This window comes from Lampetra planeri, chromosome 7 (genome assembly GCF_965212315.1).
Source record: "Lampetra planeri chromosome 7, kcLamPlan1.2.h2, whole genome shotgun sequence".
NCBI classification, from domain to species: domain Eukaryota; kingdom Metazoa; phylum Chordata; class Hyperoartia; order Petromyzontiformes; family Petromyzontidae; genus Lampetra; species Lampetra planeri.
In genome coordinates, this window is record NC_136113.1 from 17,550,849 (window position 1) to 17,567,763 (window position 16,915).

The 16,915-nt window shown below is 50.5% G+C and overlaps 1 long non-coding RNA gene across 1 annotated transcript; it reads left to right on the plus strand.

Moving 5' to 3' along the window:
- Positions 1-3,172: 3,172 nt before the first annotated feature.
- LOC144720170 (uncharacterized) lies at positions 3,173-4,990 on the plus strand. Its single transcript, XR_013585718.1, has 2 exons — positions 3,173-3,496; positions 4,881-4,990. It is a non-coding gene; the product is annotated as an uncharacterized LOC144720170 (long non-coding RNA).
- The last annotated feature ends 11,925 nt before the right edge of the window (positions 4,991-16,915 follow it).

Here is a 16,915-nt window from a genome sequence, read left to right on the forward strand (position 1 = left end):
ATAAAATAAAAACTGATGTTGGATTGCAGGACGAAGATTTGTCCACTCCAAACACGCACGTCGCTTCTTTTCTCCTTTACACGACTTTGCAGCCATGGGACCGACCGTCCCCGCCCACTCGCTCATACCTGCAGCTAAGTGGCTTTTATTTTTTTTGGCGAGCAATGCTTGGCTACAGTGAGCTGGGACAGCTCTCTAATCTCTCATTGTCTGGGGATGATTGCAGGACGCAATTGAAGCATAATGCGCCCTGGCAACAGGAACCAGAGGCGGCCATTTCCAATTATGGGCCTGGGACTGGCTTCAGCCACTTGAAGGCAGCAAAAGCTGGCAGCGCACGTGAATGTCCCCCCCCCCCATCCGTCTGCACTTACCGTGGCAGGATAAATGGCCATTTGTGCGTCATTTTAAAAATAAAATAAAAGTGTCCCATCTTAATTGGCGGTGGCTACTGCTCGGCACAACTTGGAAAGATGTGCGTGTAATCTGTTAGTGAATTATAGGCGCACATTAGCTGCAGAATCCTTCAGGCCTTGAGCTTTGACCGCCTCTTAAATTGTGGAAATTGCTAATGTGTATTTTTGGTTGAGCTTAAGAGGCTGTGCCGAGTAGGACGGCATATCAAATTAGGCCCTCTTTTTATTGCTGCCAGGTTACATCAAAAATGTATCTCTAACCATTTGAGACTTTCTTACATAAACGTTTCTTTATACATATCTTTTTTATTATCTATTCAAAATATAATTTCTTGAAAATTATCATCATCATTGTCGTAATTTTATGATCAATATCACTGTATAAGCAGTCTGGATAATTCAGCATAGTTCTGGTATCGAAAACCTTTTTTCAAATAAAAGTGTCAATTAATTTAGATTTTGGCCTCATGCTGAGGTTGGCAGAGTGCAAGTTCAAATCACAGTCAGAAGCGGACAGCCTATCATCCATCCACCTCCCGTAAGGCCGAGTAGCATGGATGGCGACGTACGGTGCGAAGTTCAACATTCAACATGCATACGTAAATCCAGGATTGATACAAAATGACCAGATTTGTGGAATTATACAGTGGTTCTATGCAGATGATTGTGTCTGCTGTAGGAATGTGGAATTTCCACCACTGGCTAAGGGCCAGTAACAGAGAGGAGCGAGGGAACAACTTTGACCAGGCCTGCCTGTGTTGATAAGGAATGATCTGTCACTGTGAGCAAAGTGCACACACTTTTGTAAATGCGCTCTGACGCCCACTTCGAGTCAGGGGTCACGGGTGACATGGTCCGCATTTCAAGGATCATTTGGAGCCACCGATGATGACCAAAAGTGCCAACTTGAGGAATATGAGAAGCAATTTATTTTCAGAATTAGTGGCTTCAACTCTGTTTCAGAAGACATTTTTTTAGGCCACTTGTGCGATTTTTTAAACAATTATTTCACGAGGAAATGAAACCGTGATAACACTAAGTGATAACACTAACGTTGATCCTCAAATGTCTCCTGTCACCCAGTCTTTTTAAATGTACAATTGCCAAGCAGAGGCCTTGGGCCCTTCAGTGCATAATGGGCACTGGCCCTCAAACCCACGTGACATTGTATTTCGTCACTAGCTATAATTTTGGACGTTCCCATTTGATCATATCACGACAATTAATTGGGTTTAGCTAAATACTGTATCTTAACGATGAAAGCGAAGGTCTTGCTTATTCAGTGGACTTCTACAATATCTAAGGGGAAAATTGAAATAACGACTTGTTTTGGCTACTGCAACCGGTTGCTCTTGCAAAATAAAACTCAACTTGTGAGTTGAATAAAAGTGATGTTAATTAGTGACCGCATTTTTTGGTGTAGCATAGGTCATATGATTATTGTGGTGGCCCACTGCAGGATATTGTTTTCTCAATTATATACACGCATTGCTCTGGGCTGAATGACGAGGCCAACATATCAGCTGGCCACGCTGAAAAAAGCAAGGGAATTAACTGGGGCAACGCATTAATATTCATGAAAAACTGTATATATATAAAATATGTTTAAAAATAATTTTAAAAAGCATAATTATTATTAAATATGCAATGAGTATGGAATCTACAGTGGCTTTAATAGTAACGGGCGTAACGATTAGTAGGCAGATGATGTGGGATTTTGGATGGGTTGTGACGGGGCCTGGTCTCCGGGGAGAAGCCTTCCCAGCCTAATTGCCTCGCATATCTTCACTCTCCTCCCCTAAAACATCGCGGAATTATCAGCAATGGCGCTCGCGCGCCCTGCGCCCACTCTTCTGTCGGGGAGTCCTTGGCAAACCAAGGGATGTTTTTCCCCTTCACGTATAATGCAAGGTAATGAAGTGGAAAAAAACACTATTAGGGACCTTTTGTGGTTTGTTGTTGGGTAAAACGTTTGGGCACGCCTCGCTCATGCCGCCGTTCATTTGAATGCGTCTCACGCGCTCAAAGTGCGCTAATAATGCTCGCTTGTGTGGATTAAAAAAACAAATCATATTGCCAATTGTGGTGTTGACAACTGCGGAGCATTGTTAATTTTGCGGCGCTGAATAAATGTTCAACAACGTTTCAGTGAGAAGATTCACGGCGGCGCGGGCCACGGTCCCGCGGAGTGCCCACTGGCTGTGCCGCGGGACTGCGCGCCGCGAGGGAGTTGCCGCCAGCTCTTCAGAGCGGCTCGCCACGCCGAGTCTGGGTCTGCGCTAGATTTCCTGGGCTCTCCACCTTGGGGGGGGGGGGTTTCCTTTTTTTCTTTCTCCAAAACTAAACTTGCGCACCACTTTGGCTTTTATCGTCTCCCGGCCTCTTTCTGCCCCTCCCCCCCTCCGCCTCTCCGCCAATCCGGCCCACGCGAGAAGCGAGGCGCGAACCGGCAAAAACCTCGAGCAAAGAATCGCTGCCGCTTCAATAAATCTGAAGAGTTTATACAGTGGGCGGTGGCAGGCCGGTCGATGGCGATGAATTGGCGCTGTCTGCAAAAGGATGTTCCTTTATACGAGCAGCCGTAAAACCGTGCCTGTAAAACTGACCCATAAACGAGGAACGTCTTGTCATTGATGGTTCTGTAAATCCCGATCTGGCCCAGTAGACGTCCCGTTTTTGCCGATGCGGCCGGTGGTCCTGTGTGGTGCACACGCAACAGGCGCCCCCCCCCCACCACCACGTTGTTCAGTGCTCGCGGCCAACTTGGTGAATGTTGCCTCCTCTGGCGTAGGCCGCTGCACGCGCGAGGATGAAAGGTTGCGGAAGCCGCGTGCGCGATGCATTCACGGCGGGGGGGGGTCATGGATTAGGCGCGTGGCCCCTGGGCTATTGTTGTCGTGTTGCCCCGCCCGCTGCCCGCAGGTGCTCCGGTGGCCCGGTCACAGGGCAGCGCCTCCTGCCAGGGGCCTCGCCTGTCCATCTCACAAGGCCGAGAGACGATCGCAGCACGAATCCCGTCGAGAAGCGCCACGTTGCGACCCGAGCCTCCGACCCTTAAATGATCACTCTACAACTGAATGGTTACATTTTTACTTAAATCTTTCTTGACTCCAAGAATTAATATTATTTGGTTCTTTAGGTAAAATAACGTAGAAAAAGAATACTTAATAAAGTGAATAAAAATAAAAATTGCAAAAATAAAATAAAAATAATAAGCAATAAAAAACACTAATGTAGACTGGAGCCTGGTTCTTAATCGGAGTGAGTGTACTGGCAGTCTATAATGTAGACTGTAGCCTGGTTGTTAATCACCAGGCTACAGTTTACATTAATAACCAGGCTACAGTCTACGCTATAGACTGCCAGTACACTCATAACCAGGCTATAGTCGACATTATAGACTGCCAGGACATAGTACACTCACTCCGATTAAGAACTAGGCTACAGTCTACATTTGTGATCTTTTCTTGTTTATTATTTTTCTTATTTGTATTCACTTTATTTTTATTTTCTACGTGACTTTACCGAAAAAACTAAAGAATATGAATGGTGAAATGTTTGTGACTTCCATAGTTGCGTTTTTTAGCAATTAGATATATCATACACGAAATCGTAAATCATATTAATATTAAATTACTCTGTTAAGTGTAGTGTTACACAAGTCATGAATAATGCAACGGCTGATCAGGCCATACTTTTAAAAACACTTTGGCACACGCTCTTAGCGAGCTATGGAAATAGAGCTTGTTCTGCTCTTCTTGTGAACAACTAAAACGGCTGCTCGGGTGGTTAAACAAAATAACTGAAATGTTCTAAACAATTATAAAGTCCTCTGTCAATCCACTGCTGGATGAAGGACGCCCTACGCCATGTTGCTCATGGGGGTTGTTTCACCATACTTCACCACACTGGTCAGTGTGGTTTGGCGAGTGGAGGGTGACGGGGAGGGAGTGTGGGTGGCGCGTGTTACATTTCGCTTTTAGGGATCTCCAGCTGTGATGGAATCAAAAGAAAATACAAAAATCCATTTCCGAATTCACGACTACTGCCGTTAATTTTAAATGCTTTTGCAAATGTTGGTTGTTCACTCGACCTCAGGCCTCTGTCTGTGCTATGAGGAAGGGTCATTGCATGAAACGTCGCCTATTATATACTTTCTCTTAACCCCACAGTGTTATTGACATGTGTCGAGTTTCATTCTTGGTCCCCGTAATGTGTAACGTTCGCAACATATTAAATATCACACTGCTTGCGGTGAATGCCCCACCAAAGTCACCACAAGGCTGTGGGAATTGACCCGCCGGCTGCAGAAACTTGCCCAATGGAAATCGCGCTGACCACTCGTCTACTCGGCCGCCCAACTGTTGGGTCGCGTCTGCCAATCTGTAAGCTTATCCTGGTGGGAATGCGCGTCTCCTGCACGACGCCACCAGCTCTTTGTAACTGTCATTTGCCGCTGTGTAGGCTTAAGCACACGACATATGGATCGGAGACACGGACAAAGCACGTGGAACAGAAGCTGAAAAGTGTGCAAAGAAGCATAGACGGAGACGCACGCTGTGGAACTGCACTGAGAGAGAGAATGAGGAACACGTGGATCAGAGAGCAAGTGCAAATTGGAGGCATCGTACTGACTGTGAAGGCAAGTAAGTTGGCGAGAGTGGGACAATTACCAGAGGAGGTGGTGGTGGTGGTGGCGTCTCAGTGGCGAGGCTGGCCGTTGGTGGGGACGCCACGCCTCAGAGATCGTCTCGTGTGCAGGGGGGGGCGACCGGGGCATCGTGCGACCGCGTGGGCTGACGCTGGCACGAGGAGGCCTTCATATTGCAAACTACGACATCGCGTTGGACAAGAGGAGGAACTCAGCAATGTTTTGTGTTTGATGCTATGACGTATTATGGACACTTCTGATTGAAACTGCCACCAAGCATGGACAGACCTTTTATAAATCCACTTCTGGATGAGGGCCTCTCCATGCCTATTTGACCATACTTCCCCACGCTGGTCTGTGTGGGTTGGTGACGCTGGGTAGCGTAGACGTGGACGACCTGCCCTCAGCCCTTCTAGCAGCGTGCTCGCGGCCCATTGCAAATGTTAGCGTCACAAATACTTGAGCGTGTTTTCGTGAATATTCAACAAACTTGATAATAATCGCAGCTGCTGTTGCCGCAAGCAAGAGATGGACCTCGGCGCGGGTGGCAGGGCAGAGGCGCCACTGTCGTGGAAGCGGTGGTCGAGGAGGTTCGAGCCTCGTGCCGCTGGGGGGGGGGGCCTCGTTGCAGCCACGGCCGCTCGTGACGGCTGCGGCCGCAGCAGCAGCCGCCAATGTATTGCGACTGAAGCGCGCGGTAAACATTTATAATTGTTTTTATTTAAACGGCGAATTTCCTAGCCGTGTGCTGCGCGTATCGAGTCACCCCCGCGGCGTGTTTACTTAGTGGCGCACACTTATTTTCATATTTTGCCCGGGCCCCATATTCAACTGTGACGCATCGGGGTCGATCTCAAACAAGACAGATTTCCGAGGCTTTTGCTAAACAACAATAATTCGTGATGTTCGTGCAAGCTGAACTGAAGGTCGTTTGAGTGTAGAGGTTGCAGTAGTAATGACATTATTAAACTAAACTATTTTAGTTTATTTTACCAGGTCAGGCCCACTGAACTGTATAGCTATTTTGTTAGAAGCGACTTGGCCACAAATGATAGCCGAATTAAGTGCATAGCAGTCAAATACTAAAAACGCACGTTTCTAAATGTGGATGGAAAAACCGGAGGACCGAGATAAAAAATCCCTGCGACCACGGGGTAAACATGCAAACTCCAAATATACAGCAGGCGTCTGGGTCGGGATCGAATGCACGACCTCCTGTATACCAGGCGAGGTAGTTAACATCTCCTAGCCACCGCGACGTCCATCGTAACCTCCTCCTGACGGACGGTGTCCCGTTTCAAGGGAGCGGGAGGTGTCTTAGCTTCGTCTCAACTTCCCTGTGCAGCTCGAGCAAGACGAGCTCAGGATGTCTCGCAACAACAACAACAACAGCGGAAATCGGGTCCGCGTGTGTGTGTGTGTACAACGTCCACACGGCAACGCGTTCGGAGCAAGCGCTCGCGTTCAAACGCACGCGCCCGCTTCGGTGGGCTCAGCGTGGCGAGGTGCCCCAGCCGAACGGGGAAGGCGAGGTTAGAATGTCAAGAACGACGTCCTTCTCCATCGCACACGCGGAGAGCCACGCCACACGTCCCATGGCTTGGGGCCTGTTTGAAGTCTATTTTCCTCAATCAAAGAACAAAAAAGTTTCAGTTAAACTTCTTTGATTAGCCCTCAAAACCAGTCAGAGGACATTATAGAGAAGAAAGTGCTGTAATGCATTCAGCATCGTATTTTGCATCTCATGAATACAATTAATATCACCGAAATAATTTGCTGTAATTTTTTCCAAAGTAAAAAGTTAAATAATCTTTTTGATGTATTCTGTTAAAGCGCTGCGGTAATTAAGATTGCCAGCACTTCAAAGTGAAGAGCCTGTGTGTGGATTTTGCCCAGCCCCCATCCCTATCCTTGCCTCAAGCAAACAGAGATTAATTAATAACGTTGCCATGTTTTGCGAATTAATTCATTACAGAGTTGCCATTCAATTGATTTAATGAAGTCAAGTGATATAACAAGTTGTTAATCGAGGCAACAACTTATCAATTCTCCATTAGTTCAAGGTAACAGTCTGTCTGCTTGCATTACAAATGCAACAATATTGGGACCTTCAGCAGAGCCTATGGGGACATTGCAGTTTAATTGGATACTCTTAGACTTGCCAGAGTTGCTATTGCATTCACGGATGCCAGCCCTGGCTGGAATTGGAATTATTTTGTTTCTGCCACCGTTGCAAGTTGACTGTGAAAGGTGGGCAGGGGCAGGGGGGGGCGACTGCCCTTGCGTGTCCAGCTCCGCTTGCGTTCCGCTTGCCAGAGATGCGTCTGAAGTAGTATCTGCTTACAGGGTGAGCAATATCTCTCGGCGACACCATCACGTTGAATAATTGTGTGATGGACACACGAACACGGGCTTTGTTATCTCTTTCAAATGCAGTAATTTTTCTGTACAATAAAATTTCCAGGTACTTTTTTTTTTTACACTCTGCGTGTGTTTAAGATGTGCGTTACTGCACGGGCACACGGCAGTCTACACCTCACCTGGCACTGATGTCACGGGGTCTGTGAAATCCAACTCACAGGAGACCGCATACCTTGTCCACGACTGGCCGCTGGCAGGGGCATCGCCACTGACGAGTTGATGACATTGGACGCTTGCTACGAGTCCACGCTGCGTCCCCACAGCTCCGCTCGACTCGACTCGAGTTCCTCACGATCGTGGACGCGCAGCGCCAGTCCCCCTGCTTCCACCTTCCCCACACTCACCTTCCCCACACTCACCTCCCCCACACTCACCTCCCCCCACACTCACCTTCCCCACACTCACCTCCCCCACACTCACCTTCCCCACACTCACCTCCCCCCACAATCACCTTCCTCACACTCACCTCCCCCACACTCACCTCCCCCCACACTCACCTTCCCCACACTCACCTTCCCCACACTCACCTCCCCCCACACTCACCTTCCCCACACTCACCTTCCCCACACTCACCTCCCCCACACTCACCTCCCCCCACACTCACCTTCCCCACACTCACCCCCCCACACTCACCTTCCCCACACTCACCTTCCCCACACTCACCTCCCCCACACTCACCTTCCCCACACTCACCTCCCCCCACACTCACCTTCCCCACACTCACCTCCCCCACACTCACCTTCCCCACACTCACCTCCCCCCACACTCACCTTCCTCACACTCACCTCCCCCACACTCACCTCCCCCCACACTCACCTTCCCCACACTCACCTTCCCCACACTCACCTCCCCCCACACTCACCTTCCCCACACTCACCTTCCCCACACTCACCTCCCCCACACTCACCTCCCCCCACACTCACCTTCCCCACACTCACCTCCCCCACACTCACCTCCCCACACTCACCTCCCCCACACTCACCCCCCCACACTCACCGCTCTGCACCCCGAATCGTCGTGAATTCACTCGCTAGGCTGCGGGGAATCACTCGGTTGGCTGTGAGGCACCTGGCTGATGCGGTCCAGGGGCGAAGCCACACGGAGAGCGGCGCTTGTCGTGCGCCTCGGCTGTGCGTCTCAGGCTGTCCAATGCGAGTTGGAAGCTCAGTTAATACTTTAACAAACACTTTAAAGTTATTGCCAAGGGAGTCATAATGGCACTCTCGTGATGTTACTTCTGTTCACGTTGTAATGCAAGTGCTGGGACAAAGTGCCTGACTGAGATTTAAAGACATTCGTTTGCATTCATGAAGCTCACGGTGCATCGCCCTGGGTAAGCGCGTGTCCGCAGTGGATATTAGTTTCATCACAATGTCGACCTTCGAACTTTATACGTTGATCTCAGTGCCCGCACCTGTGTATCTGGCTGGTTCATTTTTGTTTTTTACCGGAACAACATCTGTGTTGGGGCAGTGGTTCGTGCACTGCACCGTGAATCCGGCTACCTGAGTTCGATTCCCGGCTCGCATCATTGGCGCGTGATGATGGGAGCCGGTCCGACCGCGCCCCAATGGAAATGGTCAAACAACCCCCATTACTCACACGATGGGGAGAGGTCTTCATCCAGCAGTGTATTGAGTAAAGGCTGTACACTAGTATGATTATACATATGCATTACCTGTGTACGCGTCTCGTGCGCAAGCGCTGCGCTTGTCTGCTCCACTCGGCCCGCGTCCCTGCGCCGCTCAGCTGGCTGCAATGGCTGCACCTTCGGGCGCAGCCTGCGCGGCTCCGCCTCCACGACTGCTGCATGTGCACACCTGGCCGCAGCACCTGGCCGGCGCCTCTCTTTCTAAATAAAGGCAAAGAGAGAACAGCTCGATGGCCCTTTGTCTAAAGAGTCCCAGAAATAGTGCCCACAACAATAGACAGGAAATTGCGAAAACTCGAGCGGGTTTTAATAACACGACGGTTAATACCGCTGCTGATTGTAAATTTAGTGGATAATTTAGGCAGCGAGAGAGTTCTGCGCTTTCAGAAGAAGTGGCGTTATGGGTGGGCACGCAAGCACCGAAGAATCCACAAAGTGGAAGCGGAGCCCTCGAGCAGAGTGCCTGGCACGAGCTTACGCCGCTCCTGCGGGAATGCGATTCACTAACGCTGAAGAGCAACGCGCATTTAAATAGTGGCAGCGTGGGGATAGTGATGAGATGGTCCATCGATAGCGAAGGGACTGCAGCGAGCCAGTCAATGTCTCATCACCGATAAGTCATTAGGGTTTAGACTGAATGTGGTGAAGCACTGCACAGGAGTCGTGCTTGCGACACCGTCTCGCAGCCCAAAGCTCTGTGGGGGGGGGGGGGGCGAGAGGAGTTGTCGGGCCTCCACAATAGTGCCCCTCCACTAGCAGACCCTCTCTGGAGGCCGTACACCTGGCCTGCTCGCCTACATCTCTACCCCCGGCCACACCATCTGTACACACCTGGGCAATACACCCGCAGGAATGCAGAATGTGTTCTGGTCACGTCCTCCGGCGACGTCCTGGCGAGCGGCCGTCGTGAGACTGATACGAGGGCACGGCCATTCACAGGGGGCTTAGCAGGACCCTGGCACTCCGCGGGTCTTCGCCCCGCTGCCTTCGTGAGTTCGCGGAACCCGCCCCCCCCCTCTGCACTGGGAATGACCGCGGTGCAGCCTGTAGCGTTGGTCGCGTGGGACCACGCAGCGGCTGCACGTTGCGTCGGCCGGGGAACGGAAACATGCGAGGAGTGTTGTGTTGTTGTTGTTGTTGTTCCTCTGAAGAAATGCACGTTCACGCGAGCGCGCCTCGCTCCGAACAGCAACAACCAGAAAACAACGGAGGACGCGGGCGAGGCCGCGGAGAGCCTCAAGGAGCTTCGGGAGCGATCGGGCAAGCAGTGGAACATCGTTGCCGCTAATAAAGTCTATTGCATACCAATTTCTTTTCACCGCTGAATACATTTACTCGGTTTTATCAGCTGTGAATTATCTGCGCATAATCCCCTTGTGCAGCCTTAGCCCCGTGACTTAATGCTGCGCGGGCCATCTTACGGGGCAAAAACCATCAGCAGCAACAAAGGGGAAGAAAGGGTCTGTTTCTGTGTAGATTGTGTCTGGAGAGACTGCAGTCTGCACCCGCTCGGTTCTGCTGCTTCAAACAAATGAATTGCTATCTGCCTTTCAGCCATCTGAGATAGCCGCGTATATACACACACACACGCGCGCGTGCGCGTGCGAGCAAAGTGGTCTGCGGGTGTGTAGGGAACTGTACAAACCACGCACGTGGCAGCCAGAACTCAGGAGTGATTTGGGAAGAAAGTTCTGAGAATATAACTCAGTCTTTGAGAGAGGGTCCTTTTGAGGCCGAGCCCTTTTGTAAATCATTCTAATATTTACACGATCGCAACAAGGAGCCGGCGGACGCCTCAATAGATATATAACATTGTAAACAGTTTGTATTGCCCTTTGTGGGAAGCGATTTCTGTCATTTATTTTGCCAGGTAACATCACTCTTTTGTATGGGAGGCCCGGGTAACTCTATTTGAATGGAGATATTTTTTATTTTACATTTTAGCTGTAGGTCATTTAAAAAAAAGTGTCAGTGGCGCACACAAGGCCTTTGATATCATCAAAGGCGTCTTTAACATCCACTTCATAGAAGAGGACATGCTTTTGTAATTTTGGGTTGAAATATTGGGTTGCTTTTGGAAGAAAACCATTAAACGTGTACACTCTGACCCAGTGGTGGACACATCATTCACTGAGCTGGGTTTGTGTCACAGGAAACAGAAATAACAGCCGGGGAATAGTGGCGCATTGGTTAGCACACTGCATTGGGAATAGTGGCACAGTGGTTTGCACACTGCACTGGGAGTAGTGGCACAGTGGTTAGCACACTGCAATGGGAAGAGTGGCCACCAAGGTTTGATTCTCGGCCACTGCTAACATCAGCGGTGAGTGATATCTGAACCGGTCCTGGGCTCCTCCTTTCTCAACTTGCACTGACCAGCGTGGTGAAGTATGGTCAGATCTCCCGTCACCAACACGCCATGGAGAGACTTTCACCCAGCAGTGGATTGACAAGTAGTTGCTAATTGTTATAATAATAATAAACTATTATATCATTCGTGGAGTAACAGCTTGAAACAGAACTCACAGAACCGTTTCATCGTTTCGCTATCATGCCAGTGATACTTATACCAATTACAAACTATATTTATAACATGTATCTTTATCTGAAATTGGTTTAAAAAAAACTGCCGGCTCTCAATTAAATTACATTTTTTAAACAGCCCGGCCTCTTATGCCTGTGTGCACCGATTAATCAGAGTGTACGGCTCACGTGAATGTTAATTTTGAACGTGCACACTCTGTTGCATATTGGCTTTGTCGCGCACGGACGGAGTCATCGCGATCTGCGGCGGTGGCTCAGCTCCCTGCCTGTGGCCACAGCGGCCCGGAGTTGTCACCCGGCGGGGGGGGGGGGGGGGGGGAGAAATAAAGCCACCCCCAAGCCCCCCAAGCCCCCCCTAAATAATGAAGTAATTTAGCGGAGCCTCGCGTAACTGGCGACCCCCCTGCTCGAGCGGGGTACGCGCAGTGCCCCCCGGGTCCGGTTTAGGAGCGGCGGTGGTGGTTGTGGGGGGGGGGGTGCCGGCTGCAGGTCAAGAACCGCCTCATTACGAGGAGAACCCAGCCCGGCTCGAGGAGAATAAAAGGGGCGAGCAGCAACGGTGTGAGGGGAGGGGCCGGTGGGGGGGGGGGGGGGACTTGCCCAATCGTTTCAACAGAAAAAGCATACATCTGAAATGACAACCCCACTGTCGCTTTTATTTGGAGTCAAAGAAAAATTATTTAAACATACTGTTATCGATTAGTTCATATTTTACACACACACACACGTTGTGGAAATTCCCACAAACTGTTACATTTGTGAATCCTGAGCAAACGTGGGTAGGCTTTGTCTTCCCTTCAGAATGGCTCGAGGCTTAAACGAGGATGGGAATCCGAGGGAAGGATGCGCCGCGGCAATAATGAGGGATCGTAGAGCGACGGGCCACGCGTGGTGTTCAGGATTAATAAAACATCGCGGGACACACAAGGGAGCGTCTTAATTTGAGGGCGCAGCGGTGACACGTCCCGGAGTTATGACACGAAAGCCGCTCGCCTTTGGGGTGCGCTCTGAAGAACAGACTGGCCCCAACAAGGGAATGTGGAATTTCCACAGGGCTGCGAGTGGAAATGAGCACCAAGCCCATCCATGGCGCCAGCTGAGAGGTGTTCTCCAGCGTGCATCGGGAACGTGTCGAGACGATCCCAGTCGAGAGGCGTATGGCACGGGGTGGACGATGCATAGATGTATTAATTAACAGTTATTCTCGGGGTAATCGATGCATCCCTGTATAAGAATCAATGTTTTTTCAATTCAAGTCCTGTTGTGCGTAAAGGGTTTCCGTGACGCTCACAGACACCGGAGGCCGCTACATTAACTGTACCTCAGCGGTGGAATGAGCGGCTTGAAATCGCAAGGTTGACTCAGCCGGTCATCCCTCCAGAGTCACTTCAAGTCGACCGTGGTTGTCCTCTGAGTCGACGCGCGCACGGGCCCATCGCAGCGATGTGGAATTACCAGCACAAGAGGATGAGCCACCGCCTCAATGCTCATTTGTAGCAAGAAATCGCTTTGGGTTTCTCAGAAGAAACGATCCAAGAGTCGAACTGCGACCCTGAACCACAACAATTCACCGAATCGCCGGGGGGCGCCGAATCATTACGGCCCTGCTGCGCACCGTGAGTGCTCGCCCCGAGCTTGAACCCACGACCTCAGGGACGACGACCGCTCAAGCACTGACGCGAGCCCCGGCTCCCGATGTCTCCCGGCGAGCCGCCCTCTTCCCGTGCGCGCCGCTCGGAGGAATCTCTCCTTCTACGCCCAGCTGCGCGAGCCCGGTAGCCGTAGGAGAGCACGTGTCACAGCCAACAGCTGGTTACACCTGGGCACATTCTCTTAATTGGGGTCTGGGGGCCACTACCGCTGACCCCTGCTCTCGCCGCCGCCAGCGGGGCTGGGGACATTCCTCGTGGACCCGCGCGCCGCTGGGATCTGCAGCCATCATCCGCCTGTTTCTCTTCTGGCCTCAACGTTTTAATTTCTGCCACCACGGGGAGACTTCGCGGACCAAACCTCCCGTTCAGATTTCACGCCACGTGGATTGGTTTGTTTGTTTACGCGTGTTAATCGGGCAGTTTTACGTCGAGGCATCTCGAAGCGCCCCGTGGCACACACGGCATGGCGAAACTTTAACATTGAACGCATCATCTGGTGACGCTGCTGCTGCTACAGCGTTGGCAGCGGTGCACAACCAACTCAACAGGCTCGTCAATAACGCCGTGGCCTCGAAAGGAGAAGCACAAACACACAGTATATATAAAAACACACAGTATATATAATTGGTGACGTTTGGGGAAACATGCCTCCGTGTGCCCCAGCTACAAGTCACAGATCGATGCGTTTTGATGAAGGGACTTTGCCCAAAAGGCTGCCTATAATGTTTTATTTTTCTTCAATGCAGTGGTATTGAGTATTTTACACTCTTAACAGACGCAATCAAAAACGCGTTCCATAACAATTAAAATCACCATTGAATTGTGCCTCGTGAAAGATACCACCTCTTGCCTTCACTCAGATATCCATTACAAAATAGATGCACCGTTCCAATCGGCTCTGACCTGGGTTCAAAGATCGTTGATTGATTTATTAGATTGATTGTTGGAGTGATTGATTGACTCCGGTTGAAGTGTAAAAACAACAATTCGTACGTGCACAACCACAGAGAACAACTCTTACCGTACGCGTTCAAGAGATGTCAAGAGGTCAGGAGAAGCCAGAGGACACCTCCTGCTTCACCACAGTTTCAAATGTAAAACGTCTCTGCGATTTGCTCGAGGCCTTCATGCGGCAGGGTAGAGAGCGTAGCTGCTGGTGGTGGCGGTGATTAAGATGATGATGGTGTCCGGATGACGGAGCAGCAGAACGCGGGGGATAGCGCCGCTCACGGGGTTTGAGGGATCACCCATGCCCCAGGTGTTGTTTAACTCCGTGTCAGTGTGTCCGTGTGTGTGTCTGAGTGTGTGTCTGAGTGTGCGTCTTTGTGTGCGTCTAATGCAGCGATTAGTGCACGGCACTATGAACCTGGCGACCGGAGTTAATTTCCCGCTCACGGCCAACACCAATGACGACCAGTTGCGGGGATAACTGAGTTCCAGTTGCGGTCTAAACAGCAGCACTGGGGAGGCACAAGCATCTGGGAGCGGTGCCGGCCCCGTAACCCCTCCTCGCCGCCCAGGGAGCTCGCTCACAGAACTTGCCCCGACAGTCTGTCTCTGTGCACAAGGCCACGCGCTCGTAATTCGATTCTGGAATCTATCTTTTTTTAATCTTGATTTTTGGCGTCTACATTTTTATATTGTTTGCACAGTTGTATTTACTCTATTAGCCTAAATGTTTACTTTAACACATCATTTGCATATCATTTGCGTCAATTGCATATCACGGCTTCTTGCTATGTAAGATTCGATGCGTGTATTGTGGGTGTACGAATATATTTTAATTGATGCATCGTTGCATGCTTCATGTGCATCTTGGTCTTAATCTGGCGATTCACTCCTCCGATTAGCAGGGTTGGCTACGTACGGTGCGAAAGAAGTTCAACATACATATGCGACATTACATAACGATACAAATGTGCGCATCTCCGTATTAAACAATCATCAGATCTTGGGCCTTTCAGACCAATGCTTTCCAGGAGTGTTTGTTTAAGCAGGCAAACCGTGCCGGGATTTCAACCTTGTGGGTCTCGCCAGCAGGGTCAGGCCTGTTAAACAAACACTGCCACGCGTGGGGGGCTTTGCACGAGAAGCCGCCTCGGCAGATGCCGTTGGAGAGCGCTCAGCGGAATGCGCGCAGTGTGACGGATGCATTTCTGTGCGTGGAGAGATGGGCATGTATTTGTTGACGCATTCATCATCAATCACCAGGAGCAGCCGTGTTTTTGTCTTGTTACACTGCTGGATGAAGGCCTTTGCAAGCCGCTGCCGTGCGGGGTGAGGTGGCGAGGCAGGCGCCACGCCCGGGCCACCGCTGCCTTAGCTGCCCTCGTGGCGATGATTGACACGCTGCACCGGGTACTACTTTTAGGCTACGTTGACCTAGAGGAGACCAGGGTCACCAGGTTTCCGCTACCGCTCCCAATCTCCATCCACACGCCACCCTCACCCCGGCAGCCACACAGATGGGGCGGTACTGCGGCAGGGACCACGCCTGGCCACCTTCGTCCCCCCGGTGCCGATATTTACACACTGCACCAGGTATTCATTTAAGTTTGAGTAAACCTAGGTGGAGGCACAGGACCGATTCAGATATTTGATGTTAGCTGTGAGCGGGAATCGAACTCGGTTGCCGGGTTGGTAGCGCTCACCGCTACACTACCGCCCCCCAGACCATGACGTGTGCCCGCACTGAAGCACAGAAGCACGTGCAGATGGACAGTGCACTTACACTCCCTCGCGCCCACACCCTGCTTCAACACGGCCAATATTACGAGGCCAAACTTGTCAGAGGTTATTTTCCTGGGGCTCCTTCTGTGGACTTGTGAATGTCCCCCCCCGCTTCCCCCCAGCAGCCTCTCTCACCCCCCATCTCTTTATTAAACATTTAATGCAAATTTGCCGGCTAATCCTCACGGACAAATAAACCAGATATGCGAGGCAGCCGCGGCGCTCCGAAATGTTCCCCTCAAATAACGAGAGATCTCGGCCCATGACGGGCGAGCGCTGTCCGTATTAATCATTTTTAACGACGCTCTTAGCCGCACGTTGCCGATGTTTGGTCTAAATTAACACCTCTTCTGGATTCCTGGGAATAAAAATTAGCTGAATTACGGCGCTCCCTTTAGACGGACCGCGCCGCCGCGTGGCGTGAGTCGAGCGGCCGATTTAACGCGTCGTGAGATGGGCTCTCCACTCGCGCAAGCTGCCCACACTCGGGAGATGATTTATGACATATTATTTATGAGCCAGTTGTTTATGCCATCAGCCTCCGCAAAATGCTAATAATGGAGGTGGGCTCTGGACCGCAAATTACATGAGAGTTTCGCAACTAAAGAGAGAGAGCAAGCGAATAATAATACTAAGCAAGCTTCGAATACATGAATTATGGTTTAAATAAAACTCTGGCACAAAAAAGCCCCTACATTTAAAGCCACATCGCTGTGACGTTCATCTATCCACAGGGACAGCGAGGATTTAGTATTAGTGATATTACATTTTACTGTTTGATAACTTGAACTTGTTCAATGCAAGCTTGCCTGTAAATCAATCACAACAAAGTCACAGGCAGGCATCGCTA